The sequence below is a fragment of the Mustelus asterias genome, chromosome 16 (genome assembly GCF_964213995.1).
Source record: "Mustelus asterias chromosome 16, sMusAst1.hap1.1, whole genome shotgun sequence".
NCBI classification, from domain to species: domain Eukaryota; kingdom Metazoa; phylum Chordata; class Chondrichthyes; order Carcharhiniformes; family Triakidae; genus Mustelus; species Mustelus asterias.
Window position 1 is genome coordinate 33965958 of NC_135816.1, and position 15845 is coordinate 33981802.

General features: G+C 46.0%; 1 protein-coding gene across 2 annotated transcripts in view; it reads left to right on the plus strand.

Moving 5' to 3' along the window:
• Positions 1-3496: 3496 nt before the first annotated feature.
• Positions 3497-15845, plus strand: part of slc25a48 (solute carrier family 25 member 48) — a 68472-nt gene continuing 56123 nt past the window's right edge. For both annotated transcript variants that reach the window (XM_078230883.1, XM_078230881.1), the window contains exon 1: positions 3497-3602. The gene's annotated coding sequence lies outside the window, so the exon portion shown is untranslated. The remainder of the gene's footprint in view (positions 3603-15845) is intronic.

A 15845-nucleotide genomic window follows, 5' to 3' on the forward strand; every position in this document is an offset into this window, starting at 1 on the left:
TGAGCTTATTATTGAGTTTACAAACAGTCATTACAGATAACAAACACAAGGTACAAGTTTCCAAATTGCTGGTGTAATTCTTGTAAACCATATCTTGCAGCATTTAACTGTTCAACAACTGTTTAAGTAAGTTTGGCTAGAATTCTGCAAACTTATAGCATCCAAACCAGGAAAACAAGCTGGGAATGTCTACATGGCTTCTGGCAAAAACAACCCAGCAAAACTGTTTTGAGGCAGTGATTAAATTGGTGGGTGTCCAAAGTGTTGTGCAACTTGGATTTTCAAAAAGCCTTTAACAAAGTGCTACACAAAGGACAAGTTCTGTGGGATTACTGGGCAGATCTTAGATTGGAAAAGGATTCTGGCAAACAAAAATGAGCCATTAATGGGGGCGAAGTCCTACCAGAATCAATGTTCAGGCCCTTATTCTTCAACAATGAAGATTCTGAATCAAAATCAACATGAATTACAATCATAGAATTATAGAATCTTACAGTGCAGAAAGAGGCCATTCGGCCCGTCGAGTCTGCACCAACCACAATCCCTTAAGTCCCTTATCCCGGTAACCCCATGCATCTCCCTATCTAGTCCCCCTGACACTGAGGGGCAATTTGGAATGGCCAATCCGCCTAATCTACACATCTTTGGACTATGGGAGGAAACCGGAGCATCCGGAGGAAACCCACGTAGACACTGGAAGAATGTGCAAACTCTACCCAAGCAGGGAATCGAACCCAGGTCCCTGGCACTGAAGCAGCAGGGCTAACCACTGTACCACCGTGCTGCCCAAAAAATAATTTAAAATAAATTAAATGGTAAATTGTGGTCAATTATAAAGTATAAATTACACACTAAATGGCAGATACAGCGAGATTTCACAAATTGGATTACCAGTCCACTAAGTACAGCGGTAATCAATCTTAGTCACAATGTTCTTCTCTTCTTCCTCAAGAAGAATTTTGGCTCCTCTTCTTCTAGGATTTAACTTGATCTCAGCCAACTGCAGCACACAACCAACATGAGTTCCAAAGCGATAGTCTTCATCAAAATTGGCACACGTCTGCAGAAACTCCTTCATCTGCTTATGAGAGTCTACATGGTGCAGACCCACCAACATATCTTCAAGAAACAGAAATGGCTGCAACAACTATACTTTTGCTTATCCTGAATCGCTGCATCTAACCATCTTCAACCTTTATTGCACCACTGGACTCATCATCTACTGAGTTCTGATGGCTCTGTTTCAAGCAGAAGTTTTGGTTTCCAATCTCCGTTTCTGCCTTAGTTTTCTTAGCAACTGGGAAAGGTTAGTTTCCTTTTTCAGTTTACCTTTCCAGCCTCCATTTTTAATGTCTCAAAGAATACAAGCTTTGCCCACAGATTCCATCACAATAATGAAAGATGTACGGTGGGATCTTAGGGTCCCATCCACCAGTAGGATATACTGGTGCTGCTGAAGTCAATGGACTTTTGGCTGACTCGCCGCATCCTGCCGCGGGGGCTGGATAATCCTAGCCGTAGTCTTATGCATTTGGATAGGATCAATGCCAAGCATTCAGTAGAACATGATTTGCTCATTATACATGATAACCGGTGGCATCAAAAATTAAAAAGCATTTCAAATACAGTTTCAGAGGCTAACAGGATGGGGCAGTTAAAACTCAGGCTGAGGTAGATGATAACTGAAACATCAATTCAAAACAAAACTACTGCGAAAACCCGGCAAGTCTGCTGATATCCAAATGAGAACAGATGGATTCATGTTTCAGGTGACCATTGCATCTGACCATAATGCACTTAATTCCAATTAGCGATGATTCAACAAGCAATGTAATTTGTTTTATTTAATCTGATGGAACGGGGGCACAGATTCACTGGAAAGGTAAAAGAGTTAAAGCTTTACTTTGATCAGATTGTTTAAACCAAACAGAGCATTTAACACGCTACAGCTGACAACTTTGAGAAAGCAAATGGCTCCTGGTTAAGGCTTTATGTTTGATGTAAGCTCACTATAAAAGTGGGCATCCTAACTGATTGGAGCTTTATTGTATGCCGCATTGTGCCCTCCCTCATATTGCCACCAACCGAACAACAGCTGACATAATACCAACTCCTACTCAAAATGGATAGTAACACCAACAGCAATAACTTATATTTATATAGTGACTTTAACATAATAACATGTCCCAAGAAGCTTCACAGAAATACTATGACACAAAATACGACGCGGAGCTACATAAGGAGATATTAGGTTAGAGCATCAAAAGCTTGGTCAGTGGGGTATACGTTTTAAGGAGGAAAGTGAGATAGCGAGTCAGAGAGGAGTAAGGAAGATATTCCAGCGATTAGGCCTAGGCAACTGAAAGCAAGACCACCTATGGTTAACGAACACAGAACAAAGAAGAACAAAGAAAAGTACAGTACAGGAACATCCAAGCCTGTGCCCATCATGCTGGAGCGACTAAAATCTGGGATACTCTTGAGGCCAGAATCAGAAGTGTGTAGATATCTCTCAAGATTATGGGGTTGAAGGAGAATACAGAGGCTGGAGGAGTGAGGCCATGATGGATTTGGAAACAAGGATCAAAATTTGAAAAGAGATAGGGGAAAGGGACTTGGTTCAAGTTAGGTCACAGGGACAGTTTTGGATGAACTCAAGTTTAGACATAGAATCCTACAGTACAGAAGGAGGCCATTCAGCCCATCGAGTCTGCACCGACCACAATCCCACCCCGACCCTATTCCTGAAACCCCACATACTTACCCTGTTAATCCCCTGATACTAGGGGCAATTTAACATGGCCAATCGATCTAACCTGCACATCTTTGGAGTGTGGGAGGAAACAGGAGCACCCGGAGGAAACCAACGCAGACACGGAGAGAACATGCAAACTCCACACAGACAGTCATCCAAGGATGGGTGGCTTGTGGGAAACCAGCGAGAGGTACGTTGGAAGCCAGGTCTTGAGGTAATTAAGGCATTATGAGGCTTTGAGCAACAAATGAGCTGAGGCAGGACAAAGTTTGGCAAAGTTACAGAGGTGAACCTGTAATAGATTTGGTCAGAAGTTTATCTTGGAGTCAAATATGAGGCTAAGATTGTAAACAAGACTGGGTTATTCTCTGATTGTTGCTGGGGAGGGATGAAGTCAATAACTAGGGAACGGAGTTTGGAGCGGGCATCAAAAACAATGGCTTCAGTCTTTCCAATGATTAATGTAAAAAGAAGAAAAAAACTGCCCATTGTTGCTAAACATATGCTTTTCCAGCCACAGCAGTACATTAGTTTAGCTTCCCATTTTTTTAACTACCTTTCCCCTTTTTAAAACACAAACCATCCCCTAGTTATTAGGAAGTCAGCATAACTGAACAGGAAGTCTTTGCTCCCAACAATCTGACCACCACAGAGAGCTCCTGTGGCTTTGCCCTTTCACTTCTCAGAAACAGTTGTCAAAGTCAGTCAGCAGTGTGGGACTTAACTTTCGATCTGTGGCCACAAGAGCACACTGACAGAGATGGGAGCAAAGCAAATGACTGCACGTCTTATAGAGACACGAAAGCAGCCAAACAACAGCATTAAAAGCAAGTAATCTTGGATAATGGTGAGTATGCTTGTCAACGAATGTGAAAGCTCTGTTCAATTCATTCCTGGAGCTTACTATTGCCAGCAATCTGATCCAATCTCTGTTTGGCAACACAGCAACACCCCACCCACCACAATTACACACAAACACACATGTACGCACGCACACACCCACACGCACACACACATGGAGACTCCTCACCCACCCCATAGGAACAGGGGCAGCCACCCCCCCCCCCACAGACACAGGGGACACCCCATGGACACAGCCCCCCCCCCACCCCTCCACATGGACAAGGTGAACATCCCCCAAACAATAAGGGGAACACCACATCCAATGGAGTTCCCCAGAGGCACCCCCAATGCTGCCACTGGCACTGCCCCTGGCATTGCTCCCTCGCACTTCCCTCAGCACCCCAGGGGACAGTTCCAATAGCAATGTCAGGGTGCCGGCTCAGTGTCGGGGGGCAGTGCCAGGGCAATGCCAGGGCATGTTCCTCTCCCCACCTGAGGGCTCGACTTATCTGTGTATCCTCAATGATTTCCTTTCGCCTGGTTCCTGTTTTTAAAAAAAACAAGTTGCGAACCTTGCCGATGTGACGTCCCGACCTTGCTGAGGGGACGGCACCACATTACCAATGGGAGTTGGGGAGATGTGGGCGTGTGTGTGTGTGTGTGTGTGGGGGAGGGGGGGGTAGTGGTTGGCAAGAATCAGAAAACAGGAGCTCGCCAGAGACAGTCTTGTTTGCGGAGTCTCGTGATATTTTGTGCCCATGTTGCCTTTTGCGCTCGTGGCGGACAAGGGCTCTACAATTGTGGCAAGGGTGCACATCAATACCGCACAGTGCTTCAAGAATAAGGGTCACCACCAGTTTCTCAAGTAATCATTTATTGTCTGTGACATTCAAATTCCACAAATTTAAAAAAAATGCTGTCTAATCTGCAGATTTATTTTAAAAGAAGTCTAGATTTACGAAATTGCTTAAAATGATAGATTCTGCAGCTGCAGGTTGTTAAAAGTAACATTTCAGTAATTCCTTTACTTATAAAGGTCACAATTGAACACCAGCAATGATGCTTTTAACTTCTAAAGTGCCTTGAGCTACATGTGTGATTCAAGTGGAAACTCTACAAGTTCCAAATATCCATATGAATGCCAACAAATGGAAAATTACTGGAGGGGGTGGCACAAAGCTCAGGATTATGTAAGATGATATTTTAGCTGTCCTGTGTCTAGCCAGTCATTTATTAAGGATTAGTGTAGAATTTATAGAATCATAGAATCCCTGCAATGCAGAAGGAGGCCTTTTGGCCCATTGAGTCTGCACTGACTCCCTAAGAAAGTATCTTACCCAGGCCCTCTCCCACATTCTATCCCTGTAACTCCACACAGTTACCATGGCTAATCCACCTAACCTGCATACCTTTGAATAGTGGGAGGAAACTGGAGCACCCGGAGGAAACCCACGCAGAGAATGTGCAAACTCCACACAGACAGTCGCCCAAGGCCGGAATTGAATCCGGGTTCCTGATGCTGTGTCACCCCACAGTGGCACAGTACAAGAAAGTATAACTTTCTTACTCTTGTTTGCTTCTCTTTATAAAGCTGAGACTCCCATCTGTTTATCTCACAGCTTTATCAACTTATCCTGTCACTTTTAAAGATAGGTGTATTTTAACCCCCCATTCCTCTCTGTTCCTGCACCATTGCCAATCCCGTCTCCCACTTTAAAGTTGTTCTATTTATTTACATTGTCCTCTCATTATTTTCCCATCATAGTGGATCACATCACATACCTCTGCATTAAGTTTCATCAACCGTTCATTTCAAATTAAGTTAAGTTGTTTATTAGGGAGAAGCGATCATTAATGTGAATATAACCAGCAGTAAACTGTCACCACCGATGCTCATCTTATAAATGTGTGTTTCTGGAGATCTCTTGTGGGGCAGTGGGTGGCATCACTACCTCTGTGCCAGAGACTCTGGGTTGAAGTTCCACTCCAAGACTTGATGGCCAAGGAAGGTGTGTTCATAAAAAGGTCAAACTGGTTCATTATCAATTTGTAAATCCTTCCAATGTGCATCAATGCCAAGGGTAAGAGTGGGAGTAACTACTGATTAGCCATGTGTTGGAAATCAATTGAAGGTGCTACATCACTACCTGTAACTATGGGCTACAAAATGTCTGTAAAAGTGTATGTTCCCACAGCAACTTAGCCTCCATGGGGGGCCAGTTGGCTGGATGGCCAATATGGGTCAGATTGGTGCCAATAGCACAGGGTTCAATCCCTATAAATCTGGGGTGGATTCAGAACCTGCCTCGCTGCCCTGCCTATGGTGGAGGTTGTGGTGCAGTGGGTCAGACCTGCCTTCAGGCAGGGAATTCAAGAAGAAATATGTGTGCTATGTACTGTAACTATCAAATGCTAAAAATAGAGAGGTTATTGAGCCCGGCAGGGTTTTCCAACCAAAATTAAATCACTGCTTGCATAAAATACTGGATTGCATCATTGTCCTGAGCCTTGAATAAATGAATCAATGTTGCTCATGTTGCCACTGCCCACAAAGATTTCCCTGCCCTGACGTTCCTCCGCATTTCTTCCAGGATCTCCCAATCCAAGCGGTCACAGAAATGCATAGTGCATCATTTTGCAGGGAACTCAGTCGGATTGGGGTAGGTTTGGGGAGGAGAGGACAAGTCCTTTTTTTATGGCACTAACTGCTGTATTCTGATCAGTATTTAATGGTCTGGCCTTTTAGTGATACAGTGAGTGACTGGGTGGGTAAGTGAATGGGTAAATGGGTGACTGGGTGTGGTGGGTAAGTGGATGAGGTGGCTAGGTGAATGGGGTGTGGGTAGATGGGTAGGTTGGTGAGTGGGTAGGTGGACAAAGTGGATAATGAGTGAGGTTAATAGGTGAGTGAGATGGACAGGTGGGTGAGATGGACAGGTCAGTGAGAGTGTAGGTGGGTGAGGTCGATAGGTGGGTGAGGTGAATAAGTGGCTGAGTAGATAGGTAGGCGGGTGGGTGAAGTGGGCAGGTGGGTGAGTGGATGAGATGAATAGGTTGGTGGAGTGCGTAGGTATTTAGGTGTGTAAGTTGGGTAGGTGGGTGGGCAGGTAGATTGGCAGTTGGGATAGGTTGGTAAGGGGGGTGAGTGGGGAGGGGTGTAATCGGGTAGTTAGGTGAGTGAGTAGTCCTATGGTTAGTGAGAGTGATCAGTTGTAGGATTACATATACCAATGGTGATTTTAAACTGTCTAAAATTTCCTGGGTAACTATCAAATCAGTCATGCGGATCTGTCCCACATCTCTGACTCTCGTTCAGAGTTTAAGTTTAAATTTCCCAGACACTCCCAGTACATCCATATATCAGGACTTCTCCAGGTCCTGATGAGCATCTTCTGATCTTATGTCTGATCTCCAATGACCTAGAGACTGGAAGAATTGGGCCATTTTTATTATTGTATTTGCTGTATGTTTGTCTTTAAAATTCTTTAAATGTCCTTATTCTGGGTGTTAATAACTAATATAGTAAAGACACTGAGCAATTCTCAGTCTGTACTGAATCTCTAAAAACAATACTTTTAAAGAATCAAGCTTAAATTGCTCCTGAAGACCTCACAGAGATTCATGTGGTGAGATTCTATGGCCTCGCTCGAGCGAGATCTGAAATTCCCACCTGAAGTGAACAGACATTTCTGCTGTCCATCCCGCGCCCGCTCCGTTTCTGTGGTGGGCTGGGAAGTAGAATTCCGGCGATGGTGCAGAATTTTCCCGTCCCGCCAGCCACGGGAATTGTAGCGGGTAGGGGCGGACCATGCAAAGTTCCGTTGACCTCGGGCAGTATTTTCCGGTTTTGGGGCAAGTGTGGCCGGAAAACCCCACCCATGGATTCTGCAACTTCACCTTAGATTCTTCCAGTGATTGCCATAGCAATTTCCATAACGACCCACACTAATACAGAAATCAAATTGTGGTGCTTGTCGCTTTAAGGATCAATCTGCAGAGAATGGATCACATGACTTGAGGAACCAATCAGGGAGCAGGGTGTACTCAGAGTCATCTCGGAAGCTGATTGCTTCTATGAGGCTGCAACCTCTGTAGAGTTTTAACTGTAAACTAGTGAATGAGCATCTGTACACAAATGCAATCATTGACTATGGTAGCACAGTGGTTAGCACTGCTGCTTCACAGCTCCAGGGACCTGGGTTCGATTCCCGGCTTGGGTCACTGTCTGTGTGGAGTTTGCACATTCTCCTCGTGTCTGTGTGGGTTTCTTCCGGGTGCTCCGGTTTCCTCCCACAGTCCAAAGATGTGCGGGTTAGGTTGATTGGCCATGCTAAAATTGCCCCTTAGTGTTATGAGATGCGTAGGTTAGAGGGATTAGTGGGTAAATATGTAGGGATATGGGGTTAGGGCCTGGGTGGGATTGTGGTCGGTGCAGACTCGATGGGCTGAGTGGCCTCCTTCTGTACTGTAGGGTTTCTATTTCTATGTTATGACAACATTGAGTCACATAAGCTTTGAATGGAACTATTGAGACAGGTGAATAATTCCTCTCCTTAGGCCATGCCCCCGCTGCAGTCAAGATGGAGAATTTGGCGACAAGCCAAATCTTTGTTCACTGCAGCGGGATGGGAAAATCCCACTGGCGTGAATGGTCAGAAAATTCTGGCCATTAACTTTGCTGTATGTTTATACTGGAACTTCCTGTGGAACTCCCACACATTCTTGAAACTGCTTCTCCTATTTGGTAAACATAGTTTGGTGGCAAGATTTCAGGCAATGTTTAGCAGGAAAATGGGTATTTTTTACATTCTCAATGTAGAAATCTCTGATTTAAAACAGTTTGCAAAACTTTGCATATGATTATCTTGAAAAAAAATAGCTGTTTCTATATTTGGATGAACATTCTTCTTCTGAACAACTTTAGAAACTTATGGTACTTTTTAAATGAAAACTTTATTTCTGTAAACTTTGTGATTTGAAAGTCTGTGTGGATTGAATGTTCCTCGATACACCACCTAAAATCAGGGGATGTAGCAAATGAAAATGCTTAATACTGCTGCCTCACAGTGCCAGGGATCAGGGTTTGATTTCCGGCTTGGGTCACTGTCTGTGTGAAGTTTGCACGTTCTCCCCATGTCTGCGTGGGTTTCCTCTGGGCGCTCCGGTTTCCTCCCAAAGTCCAAAGATGTGCAGGTTAGGTTGATTGGCCATGCTAAATTTCCATTAGTGTCAGGGGGACTAGCAGGGTAAATATGTGGGGTTACGGGAATAAGGCCAGGGTGGGATTGTGGTGGGTGCAGACTCAATGGGCCGAATGGCCTCCTTCTGCACTTTAGGGATTCTTATTAACTTTTCACTGTCTTACTTGACATAAAGTGTCCAGTATGAGTGTGAAACCAATGTGTTGTTCCCAGTGTAGGATGTGGGAGGTCCTGGAGGCATCTGGCCTCCCGGACATCCACATCTGTGAGGGGTGTGTCGAGCTGCGGTTCCTGAGAGACCGTGTTAGGGAGCTGGAACTACAACTCGAGGATCTTAGGCTGATGAGGGAGAATGAGGAGGTGATAGACAAGAGCTATCATCAGGTGGTCACACCAGGGCCACGGGAAGAGGCCAAGTGGGTGACGGCCAGGAAGGGTAAGGCTAGGGTGGTTGAGAGCACCCCAGTGGATTTGCCCCTGCACAACAAGTACTCCTGCTTGAGTACTGCTGGGGGGGACAGCCCGCCTGGGGGAAGCAGCAGTGGCCGTGTCTCCGCAGTGGAATCCAGCCCTGTAACTCAGAGGGCTAAGGAAAAGAGGAGGAAGGCGGTATTAATCGGGGACTCGATGGTGAAGGGGACAGACAGGCGTTTCTGCGGAGGTAGGCGGGATTCTCGCATGGTGGTCTGCCTCCCTGGGGCCGGGATCCAGGATGTCGCTAGTCGCGTCCCGGAAATCCTGAGGTGGGAGGGAGAGGAGCCTGAGGTAGCGGTACATATTGGTACCGCTGATGTGGGTAGGAAGGGAGAAGGGGTCATGAAAAGGGAGTACAGGGAATTAGGGAGACAGCTGAGAAAGAGGAAAGCAAAGGTAGTAATCTCAGGATTACTGCCTGTGCCACGGGAAGGTGAGGGCAGGAATGGAGTGAGGTGGAGGATGAATGTGTGGCTGAGGGACTGGTGCAGGGGGCAGGGATTCAGGTTCCTGGACCATTGGGACCTCTTTAGGGGCAGGGGTGATCTGTATACAAAAAACGGGTGGAACTTGAATCACACGGGGACCAATATCCTGGCCGGTAGGTTGGCTAAGGCTACTGGGGAGAATTTAAACTAGATAGGTTGGGGGGAGGGGAGCTAGAAGAGTTGACTAGGATCAAGGAACTAATTGATGGGGGGGAGGATGCAGGGGTAAGGGGAATTACAAAATTAATGGTAGAGGAGAGGGTGCAAGTGAATGAAGGCGGTAATTTAGATAAGGGAGTAGAGGGAGACGGTGTTCGCGACTCATCAAAGCGGGTTCAGATAAAAGCTGGAATAAGGACACTTTGCCTGAATGCACGAAGCATTCGGAACAAGGTGAAGGAGTTGATGGTGCAAATCAGCACAAGTGGGTACGATCTAGTGGCCATTACAGAAACGTGGCTGAAAGGTGACCAGGACTGGGAGATGAATATCCAGGGGTATCAGGCGTTTAGGAAGAATAGACAGGAAGGAAAAGGTGGTGGGGTCGCGCTATTAATAAGAGATAATATCAGGGTAGTACTGAGGGATGACATAGGCTCTGAGGAACAAAACGTGGAATCATTATGGGTAGAGATGAGGAATAGTAGAGGGAGAAAGACACTAGTAGGTGTGGTATATAGGCCCCCAAATAATAATGTTGAGGTAGGGAGGGCTGTAAACAAGCAGATAAGGGATGCATGTAAAAACGGAACGGCAATAATCATGGGGGACTTCAACATGCACATTGACTGGCAGACTCAAGTCGGTAAGGGTGGAATGGAGGAAGAGTTCTTAGAATGCTGTCGGGATAGTTTCCTTGAACAGCATGTTACGGAACCGACGAGGGAACGAGCTATTTTGGATCTGGTATTGTGTAACGAGGTAGGTAGAATTAAGGATCTTATTGTGAAGGACCCTCTTGGGTCTAGTGACCACAATATGGTCGAATTTCTGATTCAGATGGAAGAGGAGAAAGTTTGGTCTCAAACCAGTGTCCTCTGTTTGAACAGAGGGAAATATGATAGGATGAGGGATGAATTGGCTAAGGTAGACTGGGAGAGCAGGCTGGCAGGTAGGATAGCTGAGGAACAGTGGAGGATTTTTAAGGAGATCCTTTTCAGTTCTCAGCAAAAATATATTCCAGCAAAAAACAAGGATTGTAAGAAAAGAGAGAACCAGCCGTGGATAACGAAGGAAATAAAGGAGAGTATTAAAATAAAAACAGCTGCGTACAGAGTGGCCAAAAATAGTGGAGAAACAAGTGATTGGGAAAAATTTAAGAAACAACAAAGAGAGACTAAGAAAGCGATAAAGAAAGGAAGGATAGACTATGAAGCTAGGCTAGCAATTAATATAAAAAATGATAGTAAAAGTTTTTATAAATATATAAAAAGGAATAGAGTGGCTAGAGTGAATGTTGGACCCTTGGAGGACGAGAGGGGGGAGTTAATAGTGGGAAATGAGGATATGGCTGAGTCTTTAAATACGTTTTTTGTGTCGGTCTTCACGGTGGAGGACACAAATAGTTTGCCAAATATTAACGATAGAGGGTTGGCAGCAGGAGAAATACTTAATACGATTAATGTTACCAGAGAGGCAGTGCTGGGTAGACTAATGGGACTGAAGGTGGACAAGTCCCCGGGTCCGGATGGAATGCATCCCAGGGTATTGAAAGAAATGTCAGAGGTAATAGTGGATGCGTTAGTGATTATTTATCAAAACTCGTTGCATTCTGGGGTAGTGCCGGTTGATTGGAAAACGGCTAATGTTACGCCGCTGTTTAAAAAAGGAAGGAGACAAAAGGCGGGTAACTATAGGCCGGTCAGCTTAACGTCTGTAGTAGGGAAAATGCTGGAATCCATTATTAAAGAGGAGATAGCAGGGCATCTGGATAGAAATGGTTTGATCAATCAGACGCAGCATGGATTCATGAGGGGAAAGTCGTGCTTGACGAACATGTTGGATTTTTATGAAGATGTGACTAGGGCGGTTGATGGAGGAGAACCGGTGGATGCGGTGTTTTTGGATTTCCAAAAGGCGTTTGATAAGGTGCCCCATAAAAGGCTGCTGAAGAAGATTAGGGCACACGGAGTTGGGGGTAGTGTGTTAAAGTGGATTGGGGACTGGCTATCCGACAGGAAGCAAAGAGTCGGAATAAATGGGTGTTTTTCCGGTTGGAGGAAGGTAACTAGTGGCGTGCCGCAGGGATCGGTACTCGGGCCGCAACTGTTTACCATTTATATAGATGATCTGGAGGAGGGGACGGAGTGTAGGGTAACGAAGTTTGCAGACGACACAAAGATAAGTGGAAAAGTGAATCGTGTGGAGGACGGAGAAGATCTGCAGAGAGATTTGGACAGGCTGAGTGAGTGGGCGAGGATATGGCAAATGGAGTATAACGTTGAGAAATGCGAGGTTATACACTTTGGAGGAAATAATAACAAATGGGATTACTATCTCAATGGAAACAAATTAAAACATGCTACCGTGCAAAGGGACCTGGGGGTCCTTGTGCATGAGACGCAAAAGCCCAGTCTGCAGGTACAACAGGTGATCAAGAAGGCAAATGGGATGTTGGCCTATATTGCGAGGGGGATAGAATATAAAAGCAGGGATGTCTTGATGCACCTGTACAGGGCATTGGTGAGGCCGCAGCTGGAATACTGTGTGCAGTATTGGTCCCCTTATATGAGGAAGGATATATTGGCATTGGAGGGAGTGCAGAGAAGGTTCACCAGGTTGATACCGGAGATGAGGGGTTTGGATTATGAGGAGAGGCTGAGGAGATTGGGTTTGTACTCGTTGGAGTTTAGAAGGATGAGGGGGGATCTTATGGAGACTTATAAGATAATGCGGGGGCTGGATAGGGTGGAGGCGGAGAGATTCTTTCCACTTAGTAAGGAAGTTAAAACTAGGGGACACAGCCTCAAAATAAAGGGGGGTCGGTTTAAGACAGAGTTGAGGAGGAACTTCTTCTCCCAGAGGGTGGTGAATCTCTGGAATTCTCTGCCCACTGAGGTGGTGGAGGCTACCTCGCTGAATATGTTTAAAGCGCGGATGGATGGATTCCTGATCGGTAAGGGAATTAAGGGTTATGGGGATCAGGCGGGTAAGTGGTACTGATCCACGTCAGATCAGCCATGATCTTATTGAATGGTGGGGCAGGCTCGAGGGGCTAGATGGCCTACTCCTGCTCCTATTTCTTATGTTCTTATTCTAGATATATCACTTTATTTTCCACACTTGCCTCTGCTGGTTTGGATTTTCTGCTCTTCCCAGGTACAAGGGAATAGATTGTCTTCAGCTCAGAATACCTGGTAAATATTTAAATAATAGGGTACTCACCTGATTCCCCTCTTGATTTCCACTCAGAGAGGGGTGTGGGGGAGGCCGGAGGCTTGAGACTGGGATAGCAGGTCTAAAGGGCCTGTAATTCTCACTACGTTTCCTCAGGCTAAAGTTTTCTCAGTTTCAGGTTAAGTCCAATAGCTTAAATTTAAAATATGTCTAAGTCTGGTGTGATAACGTCAGAAACACCGCCAGCGTCATCTTGCCCAATACGACATTCCCCTCTGCTGAAATTGTTCCCAATTTTGGGATGCATTATTCAGCCCAGGGTTTGGACAGAAGTCTCTCTTTGACTCTCCTTCTATGGCAACTCCACCCAAAAGAAAATTTCAGACCTACTCGCACAAATTCCCGATTACTATGCTGAAAGATAAATGTTATTCTGCCACTGTCCTGATGCAAGCTAGAAGCACCCATTGGAAAATTGCATTATCGAGCCCATGAAATTTCATTCATCAATTTTAAAAGAAAGCACAGAAGGGAGGGAGGGAGGAAAGGAAGGAAGGAGTGAATGAAGTAGGTAAAGAAAGAGAAATAAGCAAAAACAGCACCTCTCATGACTTAGGGACATCCTGAAGTGCTTTCTGGCCAATTAAGTACTTTTGGACTGAAGTAATGTGGCAGCCAGATTGTGCACAGCAAGCTCCCACAAGTAACAATGCGATTAATACTTGGTTGAAGGATAAATGTTGGCCAGATTTCCTCTTCTTCAAAATAATGCATGGGACCTTTTGCACAGCAAGTAGCAGAAAATATCCCATTGAATGTTTTCTAGGGAGCAACATAAGAATACAAATGAGTCTTCAGTGGGAAAGAGACGCTGGGTACTTGAGGGTACAAAAAAACCGTGGGCAAGATTCTCTGGCCTCCTCACAGTATGTTTCACGGCAGTGGGAGGCAGCACACATTGGCCGATGGCAGGATCTTTTGCGCCCATTGAATCTATCCCATGCTGCCGGGAAACCCATGGCAGGGGTGCATAGTTGGCAGTGCCAGTTAGAAGATTCTGCTGGCATGAACAACAGCAAGACCTCACCCTGTATTCAGGCTGGCGAGAAGGCTAATAGATAGAATGCATTGAGAGGTTGTGACTTGATGGTTAGAATGTCACCAAGTCCAGTTTGGGCCCACTCTCCTGGGTATATCTTTACCCAAAATGCTGCGAGAATCGGTTACCTTGGTATTGTCAAATACCTGGAACACAAATCTTTCCAGACTCTGGATCCCCAGTGGCCTGAACACACTCCCCAGTTCTAGCCAATTCCCTGACTTCTGTCCTCAAATGTCTTCCCCAGTCTTGAATCCCAGGGCCGCTGTCAGTGTTCACGCCACAGCGTGATGAGGAGCAGAAACACCCGGTCAAAATTTAATGAATTCAATATATCTACTATTTCCTCATTCACCAAGATAATTTCTTCAGTTTGTTTAGAGCCTCTTACACTCCAGCGTGGTCACTGGATAATAAATGACCACTTTAAATTAATTAACTCAACGTAGACCGGGCATTGAACTGAAGTCCATGATATGATACCATATGATATATTTACCTATTGAATAATCTTTATTTGAGTCTTGTATTATTTTTCTGATTTTTTTTAATTTTTCCTTTCTACTCCTTTTATGTGTAATGACGAACATTGGGGCGATTCTCCCAGCCTGTAGTGGGACTCGCGACCGGCATCCAGCTGACCACGACTCTCCCATGCCTTTTTTTGACATAATCATCCTCATGCTGGAAATATTGAAGTCTCAATTTCTATATCATTAGTGAGCTCGGGACAATATTCTCCGGGCTCACTAGTGTCTCCCACCCCGCCGGGAGAGGTTTCCACCAGTGGGGATTAAAGCTGGTCCCCATCAACGGGGACCAGGTGTGATCACCCCGCTGGTGGGCACAGAGGCCATTGAGGCCCCCCAGGAGGTTGGGGCTGGGTGGGTGCCCCTTGGGCAGTGCGTGCCTGGGATTGCCAGTCTGGCACTCTGCCATTGCCAGCCAGGCACCCTGGCACTGCCCACTGGGCATCAGGCAGTGTCAAGGGGGTGGGGCCATAGGGGAGTGTCCTACTGGGGCGGGCCAATCGGTGGTGGTGGGAGGGGGAGGGGGAGGGGGACCCGCTGTGCACTCTGCATGAGGGATCGGTAGGAGAGGGAGGGAAGAGGGTGATCAGGGCTGGCCATGAGGGGGTAGAGATCAGGGTTGCACATGGTAATGGGGGGAGATTGGGGCTGGCCATGGTGGGGGAGATTGGGGCTACATATGGGTGAGGGGGGGGGTCAGGCAGGCCAGCGATTGGGGTGGGGTGCCTGGGAAGCAATCATAAGGCCAGTGATCAGGCGGCTGATGATGGGGGTGTCGGTGCGCATGCACCCATCTCTCCACTGACAGATCAGTGCATGTGCAGTGATCCGCTCAGCACACTGATGCCGGTCTCTCCAGTGGGAGGTGGCCCTGCCCCACACTTACCAGCATGAATCCTCTTGCAGCCCTCTTGTGATGTACAAAGTGCCAGGTATTTGTTCAACTAAATAAGCTCAAAAAACAGGTGGGAAAATCTCTCGTTTTCCCACCCATTGGGCACTTAGTATTTTTTTGGGAGTATCGCCCCCACAATCTTTCAATGGTCTGACAAGTCCATAATGACCTTCTTTGGATGATTATGACACAATATTTTACAAGTAGATACAAAATGATCTCAG